This window comes from Ruditapes philippinarum, unplaced genomic scaffold (genome assembly GCF_026571515.1).
Source record: "Ruditapes philippinarum isolate M1 unplaced genomic scaffold, ASM2657151v2 ctg2184_1_1_1_1, whole genome shotgun sequence".
NCBI lineage: Eukaryota > Metazoa > Mollusca > Bivalvia > Venerida > Veneridae > Ruditapes > Ruditapes philippinarum.
The window spans coordinates 103660-115856 of NW_026860819.1; the positions used below are offsets into that span (position 1 = coordinate 103660).

Consider the following 12197-nt stretch of genomic DNA (forward strand, 5'->3'; position numbering starts at 1 on the left):
GTCTACATGAGTTATAAAGTAATAAACTATATACTTGATGGTGTTTTTTTCTCTCCATTTTTCAGAAAAATTAGGCTACTTATGTGTTTTAACTAATGTAAAGTGGTTTAATTACAAGTTTGACAATATATATGTCAATGTAAGATTTGTAGAGATTTGAATTATCTTTCCAGTGGTATAAATTTTATATTTGTGGGCTTTATAACAGTATAATTACAGTAGTTATAAACAATAAAATGATGTATAATTTTTCTCTCTCTTTTACAGGGATTAGGGAAATATGGCTAATTCATTATTAATTTTTTATGTCTCATAACTTGGCAAAAAAGGCTTATAGGATACCCATTTTGACTTTTTTTGTGTAAGTGTACAGGTTTTTAAGATTTTTTTTCCAAAAATGATGAGTTTTTGTTTGTTTTGGTTTATGCAGCATTAATTTTTAGTGAAATAAATAACAAGAAGTTCATTTTTTTATACCAGTAAAAAGAAATCTCAGTTTTTTTTTATTTATTTCATTAGTTTTTTTTATAATTTATTTCATAATAGTAACTGTCATTTCTGTAATACATGTATATAACTGTTGAATGAAATATTTCAGAATTTCTGCTGTCATGGTCATATATTTTCTTCATGAATTATGAATTTAATTAAATTTTATCATTTATAGACCTAATTTAGATCAAATGATGATAAGGGAAAGACATCCTGGAGTTCCACGGCCTTTTTCGGCATTTTCATGTTGCTGACATCAAAGATGATATATGGGATATGATTTTATCATATCATGTAATACACGGTCCCATGCTGTGTCTGTTATGAAAACAATAGCGCACATGAAATAATTTAAACTTTGAAATATTTCTTTGTCGGTCATTTTCTTAAAAAAATCGCCGCTGCTACCGGAAATATTTTATTGCAGGGGCCAGAGAGATACCCCTAGTCAGGGTGTTAATTAATCCGTGTATATACACATGTCAGCTGTCATAAACCAAAACAAACATCAAATTCATCATACCATGCCTGGCACGTGAACGACCCGTGATCATATAAATACTATTTATTAATTAGTTGCTATTTTTAGACACTTTTGTTCCAGTCTTACGATACGTTCTATATTTATTTCATTGACCTGCGCACTCATTAACTGCGTGACGTAAGGAAAAGCCTCACCTGGTTGGTCGCTAATTATACAAAAACTTTAAATAGTAACTGTAACACCATAATTTTATGCATGGAATCCCCTCATGAAATGTTGATCTTTACGATAACACAATTTACAGGTCTGATTTCCGGGAAAATTGTTGATTTTTCGACAGGTAAATATTGAAGTCGGCGAAAGTCGCTTCCATTGAGATCATGCATGTCGGCGATTCTGGCTTACATGCGGTAATCGATAAAGCCGTCGATTCTCGCTTCTATCAGGGAATGGTAAAAGACGGCGATTCTCGCTTCTATAAGGGAAAAGGTTAAGTTCAAAGCCCTCAAAACTATTCAATGTTAACACAAACCATGTTTATACAATGTTAAAGGCACTGAAATTATTCAGTCTTAACCTTTTGTAAATTGCATATTTGTAGCCAAAATAATGGCTACATACATTTCCACAAAAGTATGAGTGCTGAAACTGAAAATTCAAAATTTTTCCAACATTCAAGAAAGACAAGTTTGTCCAAAATCATTGAACCACGACCAAATTCAAACTTAACTGCTTACTCCTAAGATGTATTTATAGTATATGTCAAATTTGAGTTGAATGTGTACAACCATTGGGGTGATAATGAACGGAAACTTATAATTTCTCACTTTTTTTCAAAGTTCAAAAGGGATAACTCTGTCAGCTATCATCAAACCATGACCAAATTCTAAATTGACCAATGCATTCTTATGACATATCCATATCTTTAATTTGAGTTGAATATGTTGGGGAGATAATGAATGGGAACTGAAAATTTCCTTTTTTCAAAGTTAAAGGGGAATAACTCTGCCAAAAATCATTTAACTATGACACAATTCAAACTTGACCTGCGCATTTCTTTGACGTATTCATATGTCAAATTTGAGTTGAATGTGTAATACCCTAGAGGAGATAATGAATGGAAACTGAAAATTTCATATTATTTTCAAAGTGAAAGGGACATGACTCTGCCAAAATCATCGAACCATGACCAAATTCCAACTTGACCTATGCATTCCTTTGATATATCCATATGTCAAATTTGAGTTGAATATGTAACACTTTTGGGGAGATAATGAACAGAAACTGAAAATTTCATATTATTTTCAAAGTGAAAGGGGCATTACTCTGCAAAAAATCATTGAACCAAGACCAAATTCGAACTTGGCCTGTACATTCTATTGACATATCTATATGTCAAATTTGAGATGAATGTGTAATACTGTTGGGGAGATAATGAATGGAAACTGAACATTTCATATTATTTTCAAAGTGAAAGGGGCATAACTCTGCCAAAAATCATAGAACCATGACCAAATTCTAACTTGACCTGCCCATTCCTTTGACATATCCATCTGTCAGGTTTGAGTTGAATGTGCTGTACCATTGGGGAGATAATGAATGGAAACTGAAAGAAACTGAAAATTTCATATCATTTTCAAAGTAAAAGGGGCATTACTCTGCCAAAAATCATCGAACCATGACCAAATTCCAACTTGACCTGTATTTTCTCATGACATATCCATATGTCAAGTTTGAGTTCAATGTGTTGTACCATTGGGGAGATAATGAACGGAAACTGAAAATTTCATATTATTTTCAAAGTAAAAGGGGCATAACTCTGCCAAAAATCACCGAACCATGACCAAATTTGAACTTGACCTTAATTTTCTAATGACATGTCCATATGTCAAATTTGAGTTGAATGTGTGCAACAGTTTCTAAGATAATGAACGGAAACTGATGATGACCGAATGACAGAATGACGGAAGAAAGGAATGACGGAACAGGGTAACACTATGTGCCCTGGCCATTATATGGCGGGGGTATAAAAATCTGAACAAGAGCCATGTTAACATGGCCATCACCCGCCGAATGTGTTTGCTCATTGGAAGTATGTATATGTAGCAGAGCAAAATAATTCAATTTTAAGAGGTCTTTTGGTAATGAAAACCGATGGCTGAAGTGATTACAGATTTGAAACCTAGGTGAATACTGATGGATGAAAAAAACAAAGGGCAATAACTGAAAAATAATGCAGGGTAGGTTATCTTTCTTGTGTGCTGCACTCCTCCTCAATGAGATCTATCCACCTATGAAGTTTCAAGTTGATACCTCCAACACTTTTTGACATAAGCTCCAGACAAGAAGTATGAAAAATAACAAAGGGCAATAACTCAAAAATTATGAATGGTAGAGTTATCATGCTTGTGCAATGCACACCTCCTGAGTGAGATCCATGAAGTTTCATGTTGATATCTCAAATGCTTTTTGAGGTATGCTCTGGATAAAAATTAACTTTGGAAAATAACAAAGGGCAATAACTGAAAAATAATGCAGGGTAGGTTATCATTCTTGTGTGATGCACTCCTCCTCAATGAGATCTATCCACCTATGAAGTTATAAGTTGATATCTCTAACACTTTTTGAGATAAGTTCCGGACAAAAAGTATGAAAAATAACAAAGGGCAATAACTCAAAAATTATAAAGGGTAGAGTTATTATTTGTGCACACATCATTCCTCCTCAATAAGATCTATCCACCTATGAAGTTTCATGTTGACATCTCAAAGACTTTTTGAGTTATGCTCCACTCAGGTGAAAAATTATGTATTTTGTTGGTAAAATTTACTAATTTCCAATCAACTGTTGATCAAAGATAATTATCACCTCATGTTATATCTGGTAATTACATGTACAGCGAGTGTATGCATTAGTCTGATCTCTGTCGCCTGATTATGATCGAGAGCGGTATCGCTGATTGGCTAATCACTTCACTGGTCGTGTGCATAGGACCGCCTACCTATCGACTGACAAGCGCTGACGTATTTGTCATTTTGTGGTTGTAAACAATTGGTAATGTTTATGCGACCCAGGGCAAAATTAAGCGTACAAGGAATCCTTGCTCTGAAATATTTGTGTCCAGCTGTAATAAACATGCATACCTGGACGCTGAAATAAGCGTCACTGAGAACCCTGAATATACTTAAATTCTGCAAAAATACAATGTCTAATTATACAGCATTATTTAACAATAAGATATTTATTTTTCATTTACCTTGACAACATGCAAGTAAAAGAAAGAGTTAATACGTTAAATATATTTTTATTTCGGGCCGAGTTGACACTTTACCTGGGTCGAGTTCTCAGAGGGGCGAATCATCAGTGGGGCGAATCGTTATTTTACCGATATCAATATCTGTAATAGTATAAATAAATATCTGCGTGTCACGTTGTGCTTTTAGAAAATACATACCATACTCAGTTCAAGTTAAGTTTGCACAAATATCGATGTTTTCTTTTAATAACATTGAACTATGGTTATCCAATACATTTTGTTTACATTTTTCAGCGCCCCAAGTTTCCCACCAGACATGCGCAGTAATTGTATAGAAAGAAAGCCAAAGAGTGTATAATAACAAAAAGAAAGTCGATTGTTATAGCATAATTGAAAATTTGAAGTGCATTGATCAGTTTCAGCTTAAAAGTAACAAAATTATACTTAACCGTAAGCAAAGTACTTCCAATTGTATGTTATATTGTGAACTTGGAGTTACTCCGATATCTTTGCAAGTAAAAAGTAGAACTATTAACTACTGGTGTAAGCTTTTGAATGCTGAAGTTGACAAGATTTGAAATAGTTCATATAAAGAGGCCATATTGGATAACCATAATTGTTTTGTACAGAAAAAGTAAATGTCTATCTTTTAACTGTAGAAAACTGCTTTGTTCTGCTTTAATCCAATGTCATTTTGACTATTCTTGTTCATCTTGGTACGAAAGTTTAAATAAAAATCTGAAAAAGAAACTGCAACTAGCTCAAATCAAAGTCATAAGGTTTACAAAAGATTACCATCCAAGAACTAGTTTACATGTAACTCCCTCTGATTTTACAAATGTTTACATGTTAAATATTGAAAATAGAGTAAAACAATTAAGACTTAATCAAATGCATAAGATTTTTTATAATAAGTGTCCAACTTATATGAAAAACAAACTTTGTTCGGATGATATACACAAATTTAAATACAACACTAGATCAAATAAGTTAAATTTTTCAATTCCTCGTTGTAATATTACATGTAATGTCCCTTTTTTCTATAATGGTATTAAAGATTGGAATAGTTTGCCAGATAATGTAAAATGTATATCAAATCCAACTTTATATAAACTTTTGTTAAAAGCCAACTTGCTTCAATTTGGGCTGCCAACATCAAAGTGATTTTTATATTACTGAGTGGCAACATATGTACACCTAATTATATCATATATTTAGTCATGTGCCTTTTTTCTGTGATGATGCAAAACTACTGTGATAATATAGCATATAAGTGTTAAGATACTGAAATCCAGTGAGTATTTTTTCCACTTGCATCTACTAAATCTATTATGAAAACCTACCTAGAAATTCTAAGATTAATTCGTAGTTTATCTCATTGTCTAGATTATTTCGTAGTTTATCTCAGTGTCTATTTAAATTTGAGAAATGAATGTCTCTCTGGTTTCATCTTGTTTCCATCTATTTGGTTAACAGGATTCCATTGGAAATAAGCACGCCAGCTTAATGGGCTATCCTTGTAACAATAGATTACTCTAAACAAAACCATTGTATTGAAATTTTATTATTATATTTTTAGTGTATACTTTACCTGTATAAACCTGGTTCTTTTTATTCCCCATATCATATCTTAAAATCTATGTTAAACTATATAGATTTTATATATAATGTCTATCAGAAACTTTAAACAATATACTGTGCCAATTATAAAGTCTCTGACTTGTTGTAGTCATAATCTGAATCTGTGATTTTTTAATAATTTTATCCAATGCCTTATCAGATTTAACTCATTAACTTAATTTATTTAATTTATTACTTATACGAACCGATATTTTGATTTGATAAACTGTTATTTTAGATGCTGTTTTTGTGTATATTTTTATGTGTATTTTTCTTTGTTCCGTTGTTACATGTTCACATTTTTTTGTATTTTATGTCACATGTTCTTATGAACCATGACAGTATTGAATAAATCTTGAAATCTTGCACTAGGGATTGATTTTCGGGGATGTCGCATCATCTTGCGATCCTCTACAAACTTTATACAACTCATGATCCTGGGGGTCACAATTTGACGTCTTCGGGTGTCACTCTGTTTCTGCTGTCCCTGCGCACTGGGCTTTCTTGAATGCTCCCTTCTTTCTTCTAGAGAGGCGCTTGATCTTTGCTGTGATCCAAGGTTGGTTGTGCCTAGATGTTGACATCTTGAATGGGACCATGGTTTACATGATCTGTGAGATCGCAGATGTGAAGTCGGTCCACATGTTGTCAATAGCAGAGGCTGGGAGTGGGTTACTGCGTTTGATAAGTGAAGGTCTATTTGTTATGAAGAGGTCCAGGGTGTTATTGACTCTGGTTGTAAAATGCACGGTTCACAAGAACATGTGACATAAAATACAAAATTATGAACATGTAACAACTGGAACACATAAAAGTATACACAGAAGCAGGAGAATGAATGACAATTATTTGTGTCCGTAATTCGTTCTTTCCTGTGATTTGAATGCTTTGGGTATATACAAAGTGACCTCCCCTGAACTGTCAGAATTTAGGCTGTGACTAAAAAAAGAATTGGAGCACCACACTAAATACCGTATTCCGGTATATACCGGACAAGGCGCTTGAATGATAAAATGCTAAAATCTTGTCTTTTTACCCAACGGAATGAACTTTAACAGGTCTAATTCATCTTTTCACACCGAATCAAGTACGATAATCAAGGAAAAATGTAAAAATCGGCGAAAAAAACGATATTTGTCTATTTTGTGATCATGATTTCTGCAAGCGTCTACTGGTTGGGGACCACCAAAACCGGACAACCACCAAACCCGGACGGCCCCTAAAATGCTTAATTTAATATTTTCTTTGTTCAGTAGTTGTCAGTCACTTTTTTATCAACAATAAGTGCATGTTTCTTTTAAAATTAAGTAAATAAATTTATTTGAACCTCCGTAAATGGTAATATTTTAATGTCTATTTCAAGAATGTTGACGTTGAAATTCGGGGGTCATGAAAGCAATGCCTGACCTCATATACCAGCTATAATCATTTGCAGAGTGAATAATAGAATATCCAAAACTTCAGCATTTGTTGCTGACATATTGAATAGCATGTTACAAATCAAAAATCAAAACACCCAAGCTTTTATCTGAATTAAATCACATCATGTACATATCTGTCCGGACACATGGTACTGTAGTGTAGACAATGTAGGTAATTTTGATACCCTCCTTGTCGAGCATATGATATAAGTGTCAATACAATCAGAAATAAACAAACTAGTTTGTTAGTTAAGAGAAGAACCTAGCTGAACTGTGTCAAATTTTTTTATCTCTAGGTTAAAAATTATGAAATCTGTACGGAAAAATGTTCCAAAAGTGTCCGGTTGATGGTCTCCGACCAGTAGAGGTACTGCTCCAATCCTGTATTGAGCTAAATCCCAGAATTTATGGTGAATAATGAAAACTATCTAATTCTCTGTATTGCTGTAAGTTTTAAAAAGACTTGTGCATATTGATTATGAATTGTTGTGAATGACTTAACTGTCAGATTTAAAATTGTATATAAATGTAATGTGTGCAAATCAAACGTTCTTGTTGTAACCCCACCCACTATGCAGTAGGCCTAATCTATGAATAAACCCTTTGAGGCTGTCTCCCCGTAAGGCATGTAAGACCTAATTTGAAAACTTTCAGTTGCATATTCTAGTATATTCTTCTTCTTTTTAGATGACACCTTATGATATTGCTAAGTAGACTTATCAATGTTGTAAACATAGGTGTTTGGCGTGTTGATTGGTCACTACCCCTCCCTTCACCCACTCTATCTGTATCTGTGAGGGTACGTCGTAGAGACCAAAATCTGGCTTTAACACGACGGTGAAGGGAGTGCGCCTTAGTCACAAAGTTTTATAGAGTTTTTAAATTGTTGAACTGTTGATGAACACACTTGAGAGTCACTTAATTTATTCCAGTCTAACACTGTTCTGATGAAGAAAGAATTTTTATAGTTTTCTGTTTTTACATATACTGGTTTGTAACACTTTTGATTATTACACAAAGATTTTTCCACAATATTATCACTTATATAGTCTTTATATGATTTAGCTCTTACAGATCGTCGAATGCCCTGAGGAGTTAGGTATTCCCGTATGTTAATTGCCGGTACTTGCCCTTCCACTACCTTATACATGAAAGTAAGCCGGTGTAGTCTTCTGCGCTCTTGGAGGCTTGGTAATTCCAATTGTTCCAGCATTGATGTAACGCATCCTGGATCCCTAGAAGTATAGTTATTGGTAATAAATCGAGCGGCTTGCCTCTACAACCCTCCTACCTCTCAAAACCATGTAAACTGCAGTATTTTTCATTTGAAACAAGCTTTTTATACTTGGCATATGCTTTTAATTCAATTTCCTTCATTTTCCACAAAAAAAGATGCATGCCAGCTGGTATTACTTACAAAAGATCTATTCTACAACCATCTTGTGAAAAAGCTTGATAACAAATAAAGATCTTATTAATAAGGACCCCTACATTAGAGTTGGGTACCGCCAGAAAGAAAATACCACGGTATACCACGGTTTTTTCCTAAAAACCACGGTATAAACCGCGGTATACCACGGATTTTCATTGTATGCTATAGGTCAATTTTTATCCCTAAAATAAGTATCAAGGTAGGCTGGTATAGAATTTCAAATATTAAATTTAAGCAGATCTATAAAATACAGATTAATCAAAGCATCATTTAACTTTTTTCAATCAGGTACTTTCGCATGTTGACAATCGTAAATTAATTGGGTCATGGATCAGTTCTTGTTTCTTTTTGTTTTTTTTATTAGATCTACATATTGGTCTCTTTCAACATTTAACAACTGTTATATAAATTGCATAGTACAAATGGAAAAATAAAATGTTTTTATTGCTTATTGATTAATAAAATAATAGGTCAAATGCACGTTAGCCGATGACAAATATTTATTTGTCGGTTAATTTTATAACGGAGTCCGAGCTGCTATTGTAATTTTTTTTATGCAAGGGCTAAGTATTTGATTAATCTGTGTCAAAAACCAAAACAAACATGTACCCCAAAAGCAAATTAAAATTATCACATAGAAAAACAGATGACCATGTTACTGCTTAATTAATATTCATTAGTTGAACGAACATTACTTTTAATCCAGTTTCTACGCCGTTCTATAATTAGTTAATTGCCATGCGCATGCAGTAAGAGCGTGACGTGAGGAAAACCCCTAGCCTGATTGTCGCTATTTATATAAATACTTAAAATAGTAACACCCTAATTTTTGTTCGCCCATATGGTCTCTTTCCGGTGGCGAGGGTAAACAAACCCAAACACACACTCACCCTAATTTTATGCAAGGAATGCCCTCATGAATTATCAATCTTTACGATTAGTTTTCGTATCAAATAAGCGATATTTGGACAAGTAAATGTAAGTCGACAATTCTTGCTTCTTCAACTGAGATCATGCAAGTCGACAATTCTGGCTTACATGCGGTAATCGATAAAGCATTCAATTTTCGCGAATGATAATAGTCGGCAAAAAGGTTAACTCAAAGAAACATAACATTATACAACAGAAAAAGTTTTTTAATTTAGTACATTTTACGGATCTGTAATTGCTTTAAATTAGAGCTAAAAGTACCGGTTTTCCAGGTCTGTACCGCGGTACGTACCGCAGATGTCTTGGACCGTGGTTTACCGGTATACCGGTTAAACCGCGCACCTCTAGAAAAAATCAACAAATATATGTATAATGTTATGTTTCTTTGAGTTAACCTTTTTGCCGACTATTATCATTCGCGAAAATTGAATGCTTTATCGATTACCGCATGTAAGCCAGAATTGTCGACTTGCATGATCTCAGTTGAAGAAGCAAGAATTGTCGACTTACATTTACTTGTCCAAATATCGCTTATTTGATACGAAAACTAATCGTAAAGATTGATAATTCATGAGGGCATTCCTTGCATAAAATTAGGGTGAGTGTGTGTTTGGGTTTGTTTACCCTCGCCACCGGAAAGAGACCATATGGGCGAACAAAAATTAGGGTGTTACTATTTTAAGTATTTATATAAATAGCGACAATCAGGCTAGGGGTTTTCCTCACGTCACGCTCTTACTGCATGCGCATGGCAATTAACTAATTATAGAACGGCGTAGAAACTGGATTAAAAGTAATGTTCGTTCAACTAATGAATATTAATTAAGCAGTAACATGGTCATCTGTTTTCTATGTGATAATTTTAATTTGCTTTTTGGGTACATGTTTGTTTTGGTTTTTGACACAGATTAATCAAATACTTAGCCCTTGCAATAAAAAAATTACAATAGCAGCTCGGACTCCGTTATAAAATTAACCGACAAATAAATATTTGTCATCGGCTAACGTGCATTTGACCTATTATTTTATTAATCAATAAGCAATAAAAACATTTTATTTTTCCATTTGTACTATGCAATTTATATAACAGTTGTTAAATGTTGAAAGAGACCAATATGTAGATCTAATAAAAAAAACAAAAAGAAACAAGAACTGATCCATGACCCAATTAATTTACGATTGTCAACATGCGAAAGTACCTGATTGAAAAAAGTTAAATGATGCTTTGATTAATCTGTATTTTATAGATCTGCTTAAATTTAATATTTGAAATTCTATACCAGCCTACCTTGATACTTATTTTAGGGATAAAAATTGACCTATAGCATACAATGAAAATCCGTGGTATACCGCGGTTTATACCGTGGTTTTTAGGAAAAAACCGTGGTATACCGTGGTATTTTCTTTCTGGCGGTACCCAACTCTAATTTTTTCACTAGATACTATGTAGAAATTTTGTGAACGCAACTCCTCTTAAAACGGATGGCAGATTTTGCTTAAACTTACAGGGATGAACAACCTTAATGTGTAGATGGTAGTAAAGGAAGGAATTTTTGCTGCAACCAAATTTAACAGAATTATGGCCCTTTGTTGATTTTTTCACTATATACTATGTAGAAATTTTGTGAACGCAACTCCTCTTAAACCGGATGGCAGATTTTGCTTAAACTTACAGGGATGAACAACCTTAAGGTGTAGATGGTAGTAAAGGAAGGAATTTTCGCTGCGACCAAATTTAACAGAATTATGGCCCTTTGTTAATTTTTTCACTTAGTATATACTATGTAGAAATTTTGTGAATGCAACTCCTCCTAAACCGGATGGCAGATTTTGCTTAAACTTCCAGGGATGAACAACCTTAATGTGTAGATGGCAGTAAAGGAAGGAATTTTTGCTGCAACCAAATTTAACAGAATTATGGCCCTTTGTTGATTTTTTCATTATATACTATGTAGAAATTTTGTGAACGCAACTCCTCTTAAACCGGATGGCAGATTTTGCTTAAACTTTCAGGGATTAACAACCTTAATGTGTAGATGGTAGTAAAGGAAGGAATTTTTGCTGCGACCAAATTTAACAGAATTATGGCCCTTTGTTGATTTTTAGTTTTCAACTTGTGGCACATGTTGTCCAAAAAATATTTGACCTAGAGTCATAAGATTGACAGAACAGTGACGTGTGGGGGCATCCGTGTCCTATGGACACATTTCTAGTTATCACTATCTTAAACAAGTGACAAATTTGATATAGTTGAAGTTGGACAATTTATATTGTGTCACTTAAACAAACAGTTTCTTATTGTTTTTCTGATAACATCTGACAATCAAGTATGACATTTCTGCAAGTGTTGAAGTTAATACATGTGACTTTATGCAATTTAGTCAGACATGACATCAGCACCACAGAATTAAGAATGTGTTTGAATTTATCATGGTCACCTAAATAGTTATTTTGAAATACATCCAAGATTGAGAATAATGTTGAAAACTGAGCAGCTGAGTGATGCTTTATAAAAAAAAAATCACTTATTTGGAATTTTTTAACACTATTTAAAACAGCTGC

The 12197-nt window shown here is 33.5% G+C and overlaps 2 protein-coding genes across 2 annotated transcripts in view; one reads left to right on the plus strand and one right to left on the minus strand.

The window, feature by feature from the left end:
- LOC132713474 (uncharacterized) overlaps positions 1 to 12197 on the minus strand; it is a 34960-nt gene that overhangs the window by 19810 nt on the left and 2953 nt on the right. The gene's annotated exons all lie outside the window — the stretch shown is intronic.
- Positions 7673 to 12197, plus strand: part of LOC132713480 (AKT-interacting protein-like) — a 35913-nt gene continuing 31388 nt past the window's right edge. The window contains exon 1 of the mRNA XM_060696100.1: positions 7673 to 7719. The gene's annotated coding sequence lies outside the window, so the exon portion shown is untranslated. The remainder of the gene's footprint in view (positions 7720 to 12197) is intronic.